Source organism: Lissotriton helveticus, chromosome 2_1 (assembly GCF_964261635.1).
Source record: "Lissotriton helveticus chromosome 2_1, aLisHel1.1, whole genome shotgun sequence".
Lineage (NCBI taxonomy): Eukaryota > Metazoa > Chordata > Amphibia > Caudata > Salamandridae > Lissotriton > Lissotriton helveticus.
Genome location: NC_136059.1, coordinates 912,676,521 through 912,692,205, shown reverse-complemented (window position 1 = coordinate 912,692,205; position 15,685 = coordinate 912,676,521). Strand labels below are relative to the sequence as shown.

Sequence of the window (15,685 nt, the reverse complement as noted above, 5' to 3'; positions counted from 1 at the left end):
AATTTAGGGTCTTCCGAAATGGAAGAACCCTTCCTTGTGTATACAGATGTCCTAGCCCACCTTGAAGGTGTGGCTAGCCTCTTGGAACTGTATGTCTCCTGAATAACTAATTTTCCCACCTGTCGGGCTGGACAGGGTAGGAAGGGCATGGTCCTTGAGTGGGGGAGAAGTAATTACACATCAAGGGCGCTGAAAGATTTGAGGCTCACCACCTTGATGACTTGTAAAAGCTAGCCATCCCGGGAGGGAGGAGGTTGTGCTCCTTCCTGACCAGGCCTTTGTCTCCATCCTGAGGAAGTGCTAGCACTTGGCACAAGGAGGGAAGACTCTTGTCTTGGCGGCAAACAGCTTGGGGGAGCCCGCCAAGGCACCGGAGCACTAAGCCTTAGGTGGGCAACCACTCGGTGGCACCCACGTGCATGCCAGCTCACTTTCGTCACGAGAATCATGTTGGAGTGAAAAAGCACTGTGTTTGGCATCAAACACTACACAATTCTGTTTTCCTATAATGGAGCTGGCTATATTGTGTGCTCTCTCTAGCCAGCTCATGTTACTTCATGGACCACCGGCCATTCATAGTGAAGCCTTGCTTTACAGGGTTACCGTAGGGATATATATGTATAAACAAATATATCCACACCTTTAATTTAATGCACTCTACCTCCTGGGCTTACGAGGACAACCTTAAGAACTTATTTTTTTCATCTTCAGAGACAAGAGAAATGTTGAATATCATCTTGGGTTAAAAGTTTATTTACAATAATGTATGCATGTAAAACCTATTTTTCTGTTTTTTGTATAACAACATTTACCAACCTTTGGGCTAGCACAGTGGTACTGGTATTTCTTTTTGGCACAATAATTTACAATAGGGGGGGAACACACCACAAAGTTTAAAATCCAATATTGCAATAGAAAATAGAAATGTTCATCTGAAAGTTCTTAGCATCTGCATAACATCTTCATGCAAGTATCTCGCTCTCTTTCTCCACACTCTGTCCACAAAAATTACAAAAAATCAACTTATAGGATTAAGAACTCCAGGTGCCAATAGGCATGCTTCTTGCCGCATGTGGCATTACGAGAAAATTTAAAAAAACAAAAAAAAATTTTTGGTTGGGGATGCATTTTGAAATACAAGAATTCTTTTTTTAAACTGATTTAGGCAATGTATACTGTACATAACTAGAATTATAAAAAGTATATAATACACTGCTAAAATGTTCATATAAATACTATACAACAAAGCATATTCTCCTCCAACGGAGAAGTCACATTTTAAATAGGCATTATCTAAACACTCCATAGTTCAAAGACTCACTTCTATGCAGTGTGCAATATTTTAAATGCTTAGATGTTCTGTACTCATTATGGAAATAAACAATATTTAATAAACATGTTCATAATCATCATTCAAACACTGGTTCCCTTCAAACACACGGTTTCCCTATTGTTTCTTTAACCACAACCTATTGTTTTTAATCTTGTTGCAAAAGTCTCAGAAAATAATTTAGAATAAATTTCATCTGTTGCAAATAGAACGCTGCTTCATAACAAATCTGAGTCAGACTTACGGAAAATGATTTCCAATAAAATACTACTAATGCCCATAAGTTTATAACTGTGATTCTTCAATAGGAATCTTTAAAGAAATCCATAAAAAACATTATATGATGGCTACATTATAAATATTTTGTAGTTCATCTTAGGCAAATCTTCAATCTGGTATATCAATATTAAGTTTGGTAGCTGGCACAACATATTGACTCTGCGTAAAGACTGTTCCAGATTTCTTCTGCAACATTGGTGGAATCTTTGCAGGTTCCAGGATAGGAGTTTCTTCCGCTTCATCATTATCTTCATGATGCAGAATATAAGAAATATTTCCATATTCTCTCAAGAAGGGGAAAATCTCCAATAAGAACTGACAAAAGTCTTTTTGAATTCCAAACCACCAGTGATCTCCTCCTTTCTGTCCAAACGTTGTTGCCATTAAGGTTATTAATGAGAGCCAAGGAGGTACAAATATTTGAATGTATGAGAATACATTATGGCCATCCAATTGGTGAACAAGCAGAATTTCGAATGTGAGTAAAGGAACCACAACTGCCATCCAGCTAATAGCCATTGTTATGTGTGTTCTCCTTTGTTCAGCAATCACATCCATAGAAAACAGGAAATGCACTGACCAGACATTGTAATAAAGCACCACCAGGCACAAGAAGGACATCAAGATCCACAAAGGAACACAAACAAGTCAGGGCCAGGTGATGATCTTGTCCAGTCTGAGTCCAATAATTATGAACTGTAGAATTTTGACTGAGCACTGGATTTCGAGATCCAAGGACCGGTCATGTCGAAAGCCCCAGACACAAGCAGAAACAGTAACAGGAGATACAAAAAATAGAGGCATGAACACACGAAGCCAGAAATGGTTTCCTCTCTCAATCCTATCATAGACTAGAACTTCAAACGTGAGAAGGAGGAAGTGGATTCCTACAGCAATTAGCATCGCCTTGAACTCCACAGACGTTTCATCTTCTGCCCTGTACTGTGGGGTCCGTGCCCAGACTCCAGTGCCCACAGATGCACCAATGATGACCAAAATAATTTCCAGAACCATACTGGTGCAAACATAGCCCAATAGTTCCACTGAATATGTTCATCCAGACGAAGCAACAGGAGAACAGAGAAGTGTAGTAAACAGGCATAGATAAGAAACTTGCTGGAATTAAAGTCCTGAAAGAGTCCCCTGAGATTAATGGTTCTCAGATGCCTTTGTTTCCCACAACACCAGGCATCCTTCGTCCCACTTCTGGTTCAGCGCAGCCAGCGGTGTTACACTCAATGCCCTCCCAGCAGCGCCGAGTCTCCTCTATATCGGTTCCGAATGACTTACTTACATTAAGGCAGTGGTGTGGCTCTGCAGCACATGGTGTGTGCAGAGTCACTCTTGAGCAGACAAGCTTGTGGAGGGCTGCAATGGCAGTCCCGCAGTCACACTTTTACTTATTTTACTTGGTTCACACATGGGGCACAATATAGTGTTGCGGCCCTGGTGACCCCTTTACCACCCTTGCCCTGGGTACCACTGGTGCCATAAACTTGGGACTTATAGGGGGCAAAAGAACTTGCCAATTGGGTGTACCAATTCAAATTACCTTTAGGGGAAAGAGCACAGTCACTGGGGCATGGTTAGCAGGTCCCAGTGAAATATCAGAGTCAAAAGCCAGCATCTAGCAGTCTAAATGGGGCAAATGCTGGTGGAGGGGGGGCATCTGCACAGAAGCCCACTTTGCTACAGTGGCACTTAGTAGCCTGATCCATGGTGCCTATTGGTACTGTATCTTCACTTTCCAAACCTCTTTTCTATAAGACCTACTTAGTGGTCTCACCTTTTCTTTAAGAGATCGATGGATTGACCAATGACGTTGACTGAAAGCAATTCTTGAGGCCCTCTTAAGAGCCTTTTTTAGATGTAACAACTAAGGTGTATTCCACATATTCTTTATTTATTTATTTATGAGATTTATTAAGCGCAATCAAATGCCCAAGGGCGCCTCAGCGCTGTAGACGGAAGCAGCTCAATGGAAATGTGAGAAGAGCTATAGGTTAAATAACCAGGTTTTTATTTTCCTTCTAAAAGCTATAAGTGTGGGGCAGGATCTGATGTCAATATCAAGCGAGTTCCACAGTTTTGCTGTGGCGACAGTGAAACGGCGATCACCCCAGGAGGCTGTTTTGGTCCGGGGCACGGTCATTAGCAAGGCATTCGAAGAACGTAATACTCTGTTGGGGGCATAGAATGCTAGGGATTTTTTAAGGAAGTGTGGGCCTAGTTTGCGGGAGGCTTTATAAGCTATGCAGAGTGCCTTGAATTTAAATCGGTTCTTCACCGCTAACCAGTGGTAATTTTTAATCGTTTGGGAGATAGGTTTGAATTTTGGAGTGCCTGAAATCATTCTCGCAGCTGCATTTTGTACGGATTGTAGTTTATGAATGACTTTCTCTTTGGCATTAATAAAAAGTCCGTTACAGTAGTCAAGAGATGACATGACAAAAGCAGTGACCAGAGTTTTTCCTGAGTTGGGGGGAAGAAATGGGAGGATTTTCTTAATGGACTTAAGCTTGTAGAATGCGGTAGACACAGTGGAGTTTGCATGTGTGGCAAATGTTAATTTGTCATCTAGCAGTATTCCCAAATTTTTAACTTTGGTGACTGGTGTGGGTGGTGGACCTAGTTCGGTGGGCCACCAGGTGCCTGGCCAATGAGGGGAGAGGTTTCCAAATATCATCACCTCCGTTTTAATGGAGTTTAACTTGAGACAGTTGGTCGTCATCCAGTTGCTGATGGATACCATACCCTGATGGAAATTAGCCGCAATTTCATCTCCATTATTTTTTATTGCTAAAATCAGCTGGGTGTCGTCCGCGTAGGATGTTAGGCTCATCCCAAAGTCCTTGATGATCCTTGATAAATCTGTCACGTAGACATTGAATAGCGTAGGACTTAGGGATGAACCTTGGGGGACGCCGCAGGGAAGTGTCATCGGGGCGGAACTGAAGTTACCCAGTTGTACCGTTTGGGTACGGTTGGAGAGAAAGGAGGAGAGAAGATCTTTGGCCTTGTCCTGGATCCCTATGGCACTGACACAGTCGATCAAGATGTTATGATCGACCGTGTCAAATGCTGCAGATAGGTCGAGCAGGACAAGAACTGCTGTCCCACGTTGATCGAGAATAGCTCTTATCTCGTCTGTGGCTTAGATAAGGGCTGTTTCGGTACTGTGGTGTTTGCGAAAACCGAACTGGGTGTCGTCTAGTAGGGAGTGATCCCCGATGTATTGGGATAATTGTGCATTCATCAATTTTTCCGCTAGTTTTGCAGCAAAAGGCAGGCTGGCAATCGGGCGATAATTGTTAGTGTCCTCGGCGTCTAAGTGGGGGGTTTTCAATAGGGGTTTAAGAAGGGTATCTTTCCATTTGGCAGGATAGACTCCTGTAGAGAACATTGAATTAAAAATTTCTGTGAGTTGGGGGGCTAATATGTCTATTGCAGGAAGGAGAATTTGAGGCGGACAAGGATCATAGGCTGAGCCTGATTTAATGGTGGTCATGATCTTAGAGACCTCGGCTATGTTGGTAGCTGTAAACTGCTTAAAGGCAGCCTGGGTGGAGTTGAGTGATTTAGTTTGAGGAGGGTGGGAGTAGTCAATATTCCTGTGAGAAAACCTAGTGTAGATGTTATTAACTTTGTCATAGAAGAAGCTAGCAAGTTCATTACAGAACAGCTGAGAGGGAGTAGGCAGTGTTTGGGGAGGTAGTTTAGACAGTTTAGATACTACCATGTACAGTTGTTTATTGGAGTGTTTAGCTTCCTCAATTTGAGTAGAGTAATAGAGGCTGTTTTCTTCCAGAATCATTTTTTTGTATATAGCAAGTTCGCTTTTGTAGAGAGATTTATCCTCAAGGGTATACATCATTCTCCAATCTCGTTCTTGTTTTCGACATTTCTGTTTTTGTTTTCTAAGGGCGTTGGTGAACCATGGGGCTGAGGGAGAGTTGCGATTTTTGGAAATAGATTTTGTGGGTACTAATTTATTCATGGCTGTGGTGAGCCAATGGGTGTATTCATTGGCGGCTATGTTAGGGTCTTTAAAAACAACTGGCTGCGTAGATGAGAGGGTTTCGATAAGCAATTGATTGTCAAGATCTCTCCATGATTTAAAAGTTCCGGAGTGTGTAGTGGCAGGTGATGGTCGGACCATGCTATTGGCAGAACTTCCTTTATTTTGATGTTTTATTTTGATGTTTTGATGTATTAGTGATCAAACTTAGGGGGGTTAATTTACATATATTTTTTGCAGTAAATTTCTCCACAAGTGTTGTAAAAATGGTGTTGCGCTTGGCCACCTTACTTCATCCACTTGTCATACCTAAACTGCTATGGTTAATTAAAAAATCAGCAAGTTCCAGTATTTCGGACTGTTTATCAAAAAGCCAGACCAGCCTTTTCAGATTATAGATTGGAAGGACTGGTTGTCGTAGCACATTAGCTTTACTGGCGGCAGCATACTGACAGGTAGGGGTTTGCGGGGTCATCTTTCTTGTCGAGCTAGCCGTCTTCTTGGAACTACGCATGCGCAGTAGCCTGCGCATGCGCATTCCTCACCAGGTATGCGCATACGCAGGCTCCCGTGCATGCGCAGTTCCAAGATGACGGCAAGCTCGACAAGGAAGATGACCCCGCGATAAGGTAAGTTCTTTTTTAAGTCTTATTTTATGCTTAAAGTAATTTAATATTGTGGGTGGGAGGCGGGCGGCAAACTTCCGTTCCGCCCCGAGTGTGCGGAGAATTGCCCCATTTCTCCGCCTTCAATGCTAAAGGTGGAAGGGGCAAATAACCGCACATTCCGTGGGCGGAACGAAGATGTCCGCCCACCCCTACTGACAGGTCCAAAATAAGTGACTGACGATTATAGTCACTTTCTACTTATGGAATTACCTTATAATCAGGATTTTTTGGGTCCAAGACTTCTGATATATGAGTGTAATCAATAATTGAACTTTCTTTTGAGCTTTTAAATGTTGGTATACCTCTTGATTTAGATGGAAAAGACTCATTGAGCATTATTAGGCCTAGCTGCTGGAAGTTATCTGGACAAAACTTGGCTGCCCCCTTGCTTGACCTATCTGATGATTTGGGCGATACAAGATGTATGTTAAAATAACAGGAGAAGATTATACTGGCAGTAAGGTAATGGAGTGGCAAGGTTTTTACAGTGTCCCACAGAGTGAACAGTTGGGTTATTCTTCTACTTCTTATCGTGCTTAGATAACTGTTCAATATTATCAATTGGGAATGAAACTGTAGAAGCGCACCTTGTAACCAAGGCATCTGCAAGTCAGTAGTTTCCTCCTAAATGCTCAATTCTGTTGCAATACAGAATGAGAGGCCGCCCTTGGCATCACTTTGATTTGTTGAACTTGTGGCTAGAAAGTCAAATTCCTTGTAACCGATCAATAGGGTATCTTGATCTGCCCAGGTCTCCTGAAACAGTAAGATTTCAAAGGTTTGTAGAAAGGATATTGTATCTGGATCAGCCTACCGTCAATGCTCCATTCTGTAAAATATTAAATGGAATCAAATATTTTGTTTACAATTTCGTTGATGGACCAAGTAGCAATAGTTGTTTCATGCACAGAATTTGGTGAAATGTGGTTAAATTGTTCATATAGAAGATCCACTAACTTGATGAATGATAATTCAGGAATAGAAGATGTAAGCTTTAAAAGTGTTCCCCGGTTCATGCATGCCTCTGGATTCATACAAGGGGTGAAATATCATTTTCTTATCATAAAAATGTTTGATTTTTCAACATATGCTCAACGGAGGTCGCTAAACAGGATTCCATACCCAGGAATAGCCTACCCACTAGTACCCTATTCTGGGTCCTTCGGAGGAAACATTTATCAGGTTAACTGCAGGATTAGTTCCATTATCAAACCTGCACCCAGAAGTAGAATTAATAGCATTGGAATAAATTCACCGCCTCAATATTCTCAGCTAATGCATCAGGGATTTGTAGTTGGCAGACCTCCCTATTACTTGATGTTCCCTTGACGTCACTGTTTCAGAGGTCGTTGTCTGAGGACCATGTTGAGATTTGGGCTGGTTTAATTAGCTGTACTCAAGGGTGGGCACTATGTACCCATTGTTATTGACTCCTGCTGTTGTTTGCACTGACCGCTAAATTTAAAGATGGGAAAGCAATCCATGGGATTCTTTACAGGTTTGTTCATAATTTCTGGTGCCACAAAGAGAGCAAAGAGAAAATGAGGTATAAGTATTGGACCTTAAACCCCAGAGATGTAGATCACTTCTGGACTCAAGGGGAACCTCTGCCAAGGAGAAGAGCTGGAGAGCTGTAAGGAGGAGTACTGCCCCTTTGCTGTGTGTGCTTTGTTGGGTGGTCCTGCAGTTGCTGCTTCTGCCAAGGAGAGGAAAAAGACTGGAACTTTGCTGTGAACCTGCTTGAAGAAGAATCTCAAAGGGATTGTGTGTGCTGGCCTCCTGTTCTGGAGTCCCAGGCACACAAGGACCTCACCTGCAACCCACTGACCAGCACCTGGACTTGTGTGTGTAATCCTATATTCTAAAGGGCGCCAATTCCAGTTCCTGGGCCCCGAGAATTGTGTGGAATTGTGTGGTTGGTGCTGCAAACCAAAAGAAGCAACTCCGATATTGTCAGCGCCGCTGCCAGTGATGCCATGTCCTACACCATGACCGGGGGCACTGCACATGAAGTCCATAATGCACAGCACCACCTACACCGCAGCTCTGATGCCCTTCGATGCCTACCGATGCCTGCATTTATCAGCCTTCCCAACGCCTGTGTTCGCACGGATGCCATCCCTGCCAGTGCCTGCTTCCATTATCGCATAGACGATAACCGACGATGACTTCACAAAGTCTTTACATCACCTCACCGGAACCGAAGCCTCACCACCGACGCTGGCTAAATTTCCCCGTCTTGGATTCAACAACACATTGGCTCTTCGCAGACATGATGCCTCGCCTCCCCATGGCAACCAGGAAACTGGCATCGACCTCGGCGCCAACGCCTCACCTCCACAATGCTGCACATTGTCCATAGACTTTGTTTTCCAAGGTATTGTTGTTTGGATGTCCGTGTGACTCTGTGCCCAATGCTGTGCACCTCGCAGTTGGTGCCGTACTTTGGATTAGGTCCAGTTGGAGCTATTTTGCTTCTACAAGTTCTATTTATGAAATAACTGTTCCAAAGTCATAATTTGATAGATATATGCAGGTTTTCTGTCGTTTTGGTCTTATTTGGTTTAGATAACGATGCTTTGTTTTTCTAAACTGGTGTGGTATAAGTTTGTGGTGTTTTCACTATATGACTGTGTTTTGAGTGCAAATACATTATACATTGCCTTTGGGATAAGCCTGTCTGCTCATGCCAAGCTGTCAAGGGGCTGAGAAGGGGTTATATAAAGTGTGTAAATCCCTTACCCTCACTAGAAGGAAGGGTCCCTACGTGGACAAAGGTACATACCTCTGCACATTAGAGATCCTCATTTCTAACAACATCCAAACAAATTAAACGGATAATATTTACACTAATACTGAGATGATGTTTTAATATCATCAGATTCTTTTGTGACGTTTGGTTTGGTTGAATATCGTCCAGACATATGACCAAATTGTCACTATCACAGAGAATGAGATGGCGTTTGGATCTGTCCGGTACTGCACAAACTACCATAGTTGGACAAATTTGTTGGGTGGGTGGCACTGTTTTAATGAAGCTGTATAAGCGGATGGCAAGATACAACACTCAGGATCCGCATTAGTTTGAGCCTTTGCTACCATTGTGTATGCTCCCATAACCTTGTTCTGAACAACCACTGGGGGAAATTTAAGTGTATGCTATCAAGAGAGTGTGTCAGACAATCACCCAACACGGCACCCTGCGGGGACGTGCCGTCACGATCAATTACTGATGGGCACAGAACTTTTAAGCACAAACTCCCTTGGCCCCTATCCTTACCCTCCAGGCCACACCCACATCCTGTGGCACATAACCCCTGACCTACAGCAGCACATTCTGTACCAACAAGCACAAGAAGCCCAGCAGAGAGGAAGGGATAGGAACCACGACTGTGATGGGAGTCGATCTCCCCAGAACCGAACAGGACCCCACTAGCACCCCACTAGCCTCATAAGCCACCCCCACAGCCCACCTCAGCCACCGACTGAGAGTAGCATCAGAAGGCATCAGACCCTGGCCCGCCAGGCCAAATATCACAAAAAGAGAATACACCTTACAAAATGGTCTTGTAAGACCAAGTATACCCCAGGAACCTGTCTAACATCCAAACAATGCAGCCACACCTCATCCTCCGAAAGAGGAGCAGGACACAACACGAGCAGAACCAGATCCTCTGAGCAGTGAAACAAAGAAGGAACCTTGGGAACAAAGGAAGGATCAGGCCGAAGAACGACCCAATCCGGAAAGAACCTCAAAAAGGGCTCAGAACAAAGCAACAAGCCCAACTCCCCAACCCTCTGGGCCGTGGTGATAGTGACAAGGAAAACCTCCTTGATCATCAGAAAAAACAGAGACACCTCCTCCAGCGGCTCAAAGGGAGCTGACTGCAAAGCCTTCAGCACCAATGGAAGCTCCCAACCTAGTGTAAAGGGCTTAACCACGGGCTTCTTGACGAAACAACTCCTCAACAGACGGGACACCAAAAGAACACCCGGCTCACAGGTCAAACCCCTAAAGGCCTGCAACGAGGAAATAGCCAGACCCAAGTCGAAGCCATCCTTCAGGAAATCCGAGACACGCACAGAATCCACCTCCATAGCGGACCAGCACGGATCTGCACACCAACCCCAAAAAGCAACCCAATGCCAAGCATAGGATTTAAGAGTCGAAGGGCGCCGGGAATACTGGATAAACTGAGCTATCTCAGGAGGACACCCCATAGCCACAAGATTCATCCTTCCAACAGCCAGCCTGTGAGATGCAACCAGACAAGATAATCCTGGGACAGAGGAGGAAACAACAGGGGACAAGGAACCACTGGCAACGGCCAGCATGGCCCCACCAGCAACCTCAACTACAGCGGAATCCAAGGCCTTCGGCTTCAGGCAGGCGCCACCAGGATTACTGATGCCTGGTCCAACTTGACCTTCAGCAGGACCCTCAGAATCAAGGCAATTAAAGGAAAGGCATACATCAAGCCCCCTCCCACCGAACAGATAGAGCATCCACACTCCAAACCGAGTCTGACTGAACCAGAGAGCAATACCTCTCCCTCAAGGCAATCCCCAGGCTGCAAACAGGTCAACCACAGGGACCCCATAACTTCCCATGAGTACCCCAAACACCTCCAGTGTCATGCACATCTCCGACAGGGAGGGAAACAACCAGCTCAAATGATCCGCCTCTGAGTGCAACACCCCCGGCAGATACAACACCCTCAAAACAACAAGTTCAACTCTGCCCACCAGCAAATCTGTGGCGCTAACAAGTTGAGGGAAGTGACTTTTGCACTCGTTTGGTGGTTGACATAACACACCACCACAAGTTGTCAGTTCTCACCAGCACATCCCGCCGTAGGACCCAAGGAAGAAAATGCACCAAGGACCACTGAACAGCCTTTAATTCCCTCCAATTGGAAGACATCCCAGCTTCCTGGACTGATGAGATTCCCTGAACGGACTCCTGAGCCATCACAGCCTCCCAACCTAGCTTGTTGGCATCCATAGTCAGCACCAACAGTTCCTGGGACAAAAATGTATAGCCCTGCAAGAGTTTCTGTTCCTCCAGCCACCAGGACAATTCCCGGGCAATCTTCACACCCCCCGGAATCAACTGGTCGTAATCCTGAGACCCTGGACACCAGTGCCCCAGAACATGATTCACCAGATGGTACAGGTGTAACCAGGATCATGGAACAATTATCACCATTGCAAATATCAACCCCTGAACCCTCAACCACTGCCGAGCCATGGAAGAAGGGGATACCAACACCTTCCTCAGTTCTTGCACCAGGGTCAGTCTGTGAGGCTCCACCAGTTATGCTCTTGTGTTAAAGCCCCCCCCAATGAACAGCAGTTCCGGAGTGGGGTACAGATGGAACTTCTCCAAGTTCAGAATCCACCCTAACTTCTGCAGGAGACAGCAGACATCCTGGGTATGTGACTGAGACTTAAGCAAAGAAGAGGAAGATATCAACCAGTCATCCAAGTAAGGAAACACCTGGATCCCCTGAGCATGCAACAACCCAACCAGCGGTGCCAACACTTTAGTAAACACCCTAACAGAGGCAGAGAGACCAAAGGGCAATTTCTGGAATTGGTAATGATCGTGGCCTACACAAAACCTCAGAAACCTTTGTGAAACCTCATGTACCGGCACATAAAAATAGGCATCCCTGAGACACCAAAGAAGCTAGGAAATCCCCAACCAACAGGAAGTGCAGAATCATCAGCAGAGACACCATTTTGAAGGACCGATGAGGGATGTACAAATTCACAGTCTTCAGATCGAGAACAGGACGGAAGTCCCCATTTGGTTTCTGGATTAGAAACAGGATCCAGTAAACCCCCCATCCCTGTTGATTCATATGTACCCTCACCACGGCCCCTTTGGAAACCAGGTCCTGACCCCCTCCAAAAGAGCCCAACCCTTGACTGGAGACCTGGGAACAGGGGTAGCCCGGAACAAGATCTGATACCCCATTCTGACAATCCCCAGGACCCACTGATCCCTGATAAACTCCTCCCAGACCAGAAAAAAAGACCTGAGGCGACGCCCAACCGGAGTCCCCTCCAAACACCTCACAGAGTCATGACTTGGAAGGACCGGAAGCACCCGAGAGACTATGTTGACCCTGGGACTTATGGAAGGAAGAGACACCACCACCACGTCCCCTACCACGAAAGGGCTTGGCGGACATTTTAAAATAAAAGGCCTGTCCCAAAGCCCGTTTATAACCAGCAAGCTTTCCCTTCTGTGACGAGCGGACCGGAGCCAACAATTTCTTGTCCTCCACTGTCTTCTTTATCAAAGCCTCCAACGGTTCCCCAAACAGTTTGGAGCCCAAGAAAGGAATCTTCATGAGCCCAGACGTCTGTGCCACCTCCGCTTTCCAAGGCTTAAGATACACCTGTCTCCTTGCTGCCACCGAGGCACCAGCCTCCGCTGCCGAAGCACTAAGGGAAACAAAGGATAAGTAAGCCAATAAACGCAATTGCTGTTCTAATATTATCAAAGACTCAGAGGGATTCTCTTCCTGCAACAGCTGACAGTCCTTCAAAAATGACTGAACCAGATAACTAGTGTAGGCAGCAGAATGAACCGCAAGGTTGAAAGCCGCAATGGACCTTTTCAAAGCCCCTACCACCCTCTTGTCCCCTGGATCAGAAGGAACTGCATCGTCAGAAACCACCAGGCTCTGAGACACCAGTCCAGCCAGCATTGAATCAACCTTCACCACAGAAGGAAATTCCTCTGAGAACCCCTGCAAAGGATATCTCTTAGTAGGAAACCGGGGAAAGATATGTTTAACAATATCCTTCCATTCCCTTTCCAGCACATTCCACACTGATTAATTAACAGGAAGGCACTCAGGCTCCCTCCTCTGATAATTGGCGAAGTAGTCCTCCGACTCTTCACCCTCCAGGAGATCAGGGAACCCCAAATTGTCCCACACATGTTGCAGATTATTGTGAAGGTCTGCTCCCTGGACAAACCGACCCTTCACCTCCTCATGCGATTCCTCATCAGGATCAGGGACCACTGGGGCATCCAACTTCTGCCTTTTAGGCCCTTTGGATTCCCTAGCCAGAAAGACCACAGCCACTGTGGCTTGAACCATTTTCTGCACCTCAGCCAAAGAAGGAGCAGAGGAAGACCCATCAACCAGCTCCTCCTCCGCAAGGTGCTTACTCTTCTCTGACCGTTTAACCTCCTCCATGATGAGCTATGGTCAGAGGAGCACTCACAACATATATAGGCAGACCCTTCACCATCAGACCCCCCCCCATGGCCTATCAGAAGATGCCACATACACAGCCCAACCAAGCCCAAAAGGTCAGGAGCAAACACCTGACATAAACCAATCAGAGAGTCCAAAGCATACCTAAAACCAGGGACACAACCAAGCCCAGTCCTTATGCACCTGAGGCAGAGCACCAGAAGAACTACAATACGCAGTCCAAACTACAAGTAAGTAGAATGCCCCAACTGTATCCTATGCCAAGATACACAGCAATGCTCCTGGGCCCCAAGTAGTAAATCAGGGCTACCAATTAGACCCCAACAAAGCCACTGTGACACGAAAATCTGCCGTTCAAACCTTGCCCAAAGCTGCCATTGTACTAGGGACCAAAGCGCCACAGACCAAAGCTCAAACATCTGAGCAAATTCCTCAGCTCTCTCGCATGTCAGAGAGAGCACAAACAACAACCCACGACCTAGGCCCGAGAGCCCGACCACGTCACTGCAGTCATGAAATTCCTCGTCGAGACTCCAGCCCCACAAGGAGGACACCGTGATCCAGCACCGACCAGACCCATGCCTCACATTTTATTTATTTATTTGTAGGCTTATATAGCGCTAGAATCACTCCTCATGGAGTATCTCCGCGCTTGTGGAACCGGTAAACAGCGGGCATGGAATAGAGGTGAAATTAAATGTCATTTTTAAACAGGATGGTTTTTAGAAGTTTTCGAAATGTAAGATGTTCTTTACATTGTCTCAATGACAGAGAGAGTTTGTTCCACAGCTTGGGACCAGCAATGGATAGGGCTTTACCTCCATGTCCGGACTTCTTTGTGCGGGGAACTACCAGAAGGAGGTCTTTGCTCGATCTGAGGGAACGTGTTGGAACGTAGGGAACAAATTTCTGTTCGAGATAGACGGGCCCTTGTCCGTTCAGACACTTATGGATCAAGCAGCAAATTTTAAACTTGGCTCTTTGTCGAATTGGGAGCCAATGCAGCTGTTCAAGTAGGGGCTTGGAGGCAGTTCTCGGGGGAGCATTCTGAACTAGGCGAGCTGCCGTGTTCTGAATGACTTGTAGCTTAGCCAGCACTCCTTCGTTTGCCGAAAGCAGCAAGCCATTGCAATAGTCGATCCGACTAAGGATCAGTGCTTGGACGAGAGTTTTCTTAACCGAGTCAGGTAGTAAAGGGAAAACTTTACAAAGCAGACTGATGGTATAGAAGCATATCCCTGAGATGTAACTTGTGTGTTGCTTCAGCGACAGATCGTGGTCAAACCGAATTCCCAGGTTCTTCACGACCTGTCTAGGTTCAGGGACTGCTTCTAGGTCTGACGGCCACCATTCAGGAGTCCATAGAATTTTTGCCTCCCCAAACAACATAACCTCCGTTTTGTTGACATTACATTGGAGGTAGTTGATAGACATCCATTTTGCCACTGCCTTCATGTCTGAAGAAAAAAGAGTTCCTAACCTCAGCGGAAAGAGTTTTAAAAGGGAAGAGGAGCTGCGTGTCATCTGCGTATGATACGGGGATGAAGCCGTACCTACGCAATACTCCCGCCAGGGGTGCCACATAGATATTGAAAAGGGTTGGGCTCAAACAAGAGCCCTGTGGCACCCCCTTAGAAATCTCTGTTTCTGCTGAGCGATATGCCCCCATGGTGACTCTCTGGGTGCGATCAGCTAGGAAACTCTTCAACCAGTCAAGGGCTTTATTCTTAATGCCAGCGTTCGACAACCGTTCAGTCAAGATAGAATGAGACACGGTGTCGAACGCTGCAGACAGATCTAATAGAACCAGTATGACTGAGAAGCCCTTGTCCTGGTACATGTGAAGGTCATCAGTGACAGACAGGAGGGTGGATTCTGTACTATGTTTGGGGCGGAATCCTGACTGGGAGTAGTCCAGGGCATTGGCGAGTTCAATATGGCCGGATAGATGGTGGTTCACATGTTTCTCTATAAGTTTCCCCAGAAATGGTAAAAGGGAAATGGGTCTTAAGTTGGTTAGATGAGACCATGGAGTAGCAGTGTTTTTTCTTATCGGTCTGACAAGAGCTCGTTTCCACTCCTTAGGGACAACGCCTGAAGTAAGTGAAAGATTCACTAATTCAGTAATCTTTGGGCATAATTGTTCTGC

The 15,685-nt window shown here is 45.7% G+C and overlaps 1 pseudogene; it reads right to left on the bottom strand.

Annotated features, from left to right (window-relative positions):
* Window positions 1–1,717: 1,717 nt before the first annotated feature.
* LOC144819120 (transmembrane protein 185A pseudogene) lies at window positions 1,718–8,436 on the bottom strand (annotated as a pseudogene).
* Between the last annotated feature and the right edge of the window lie 7,249 nt (window positions 8,437–15,685).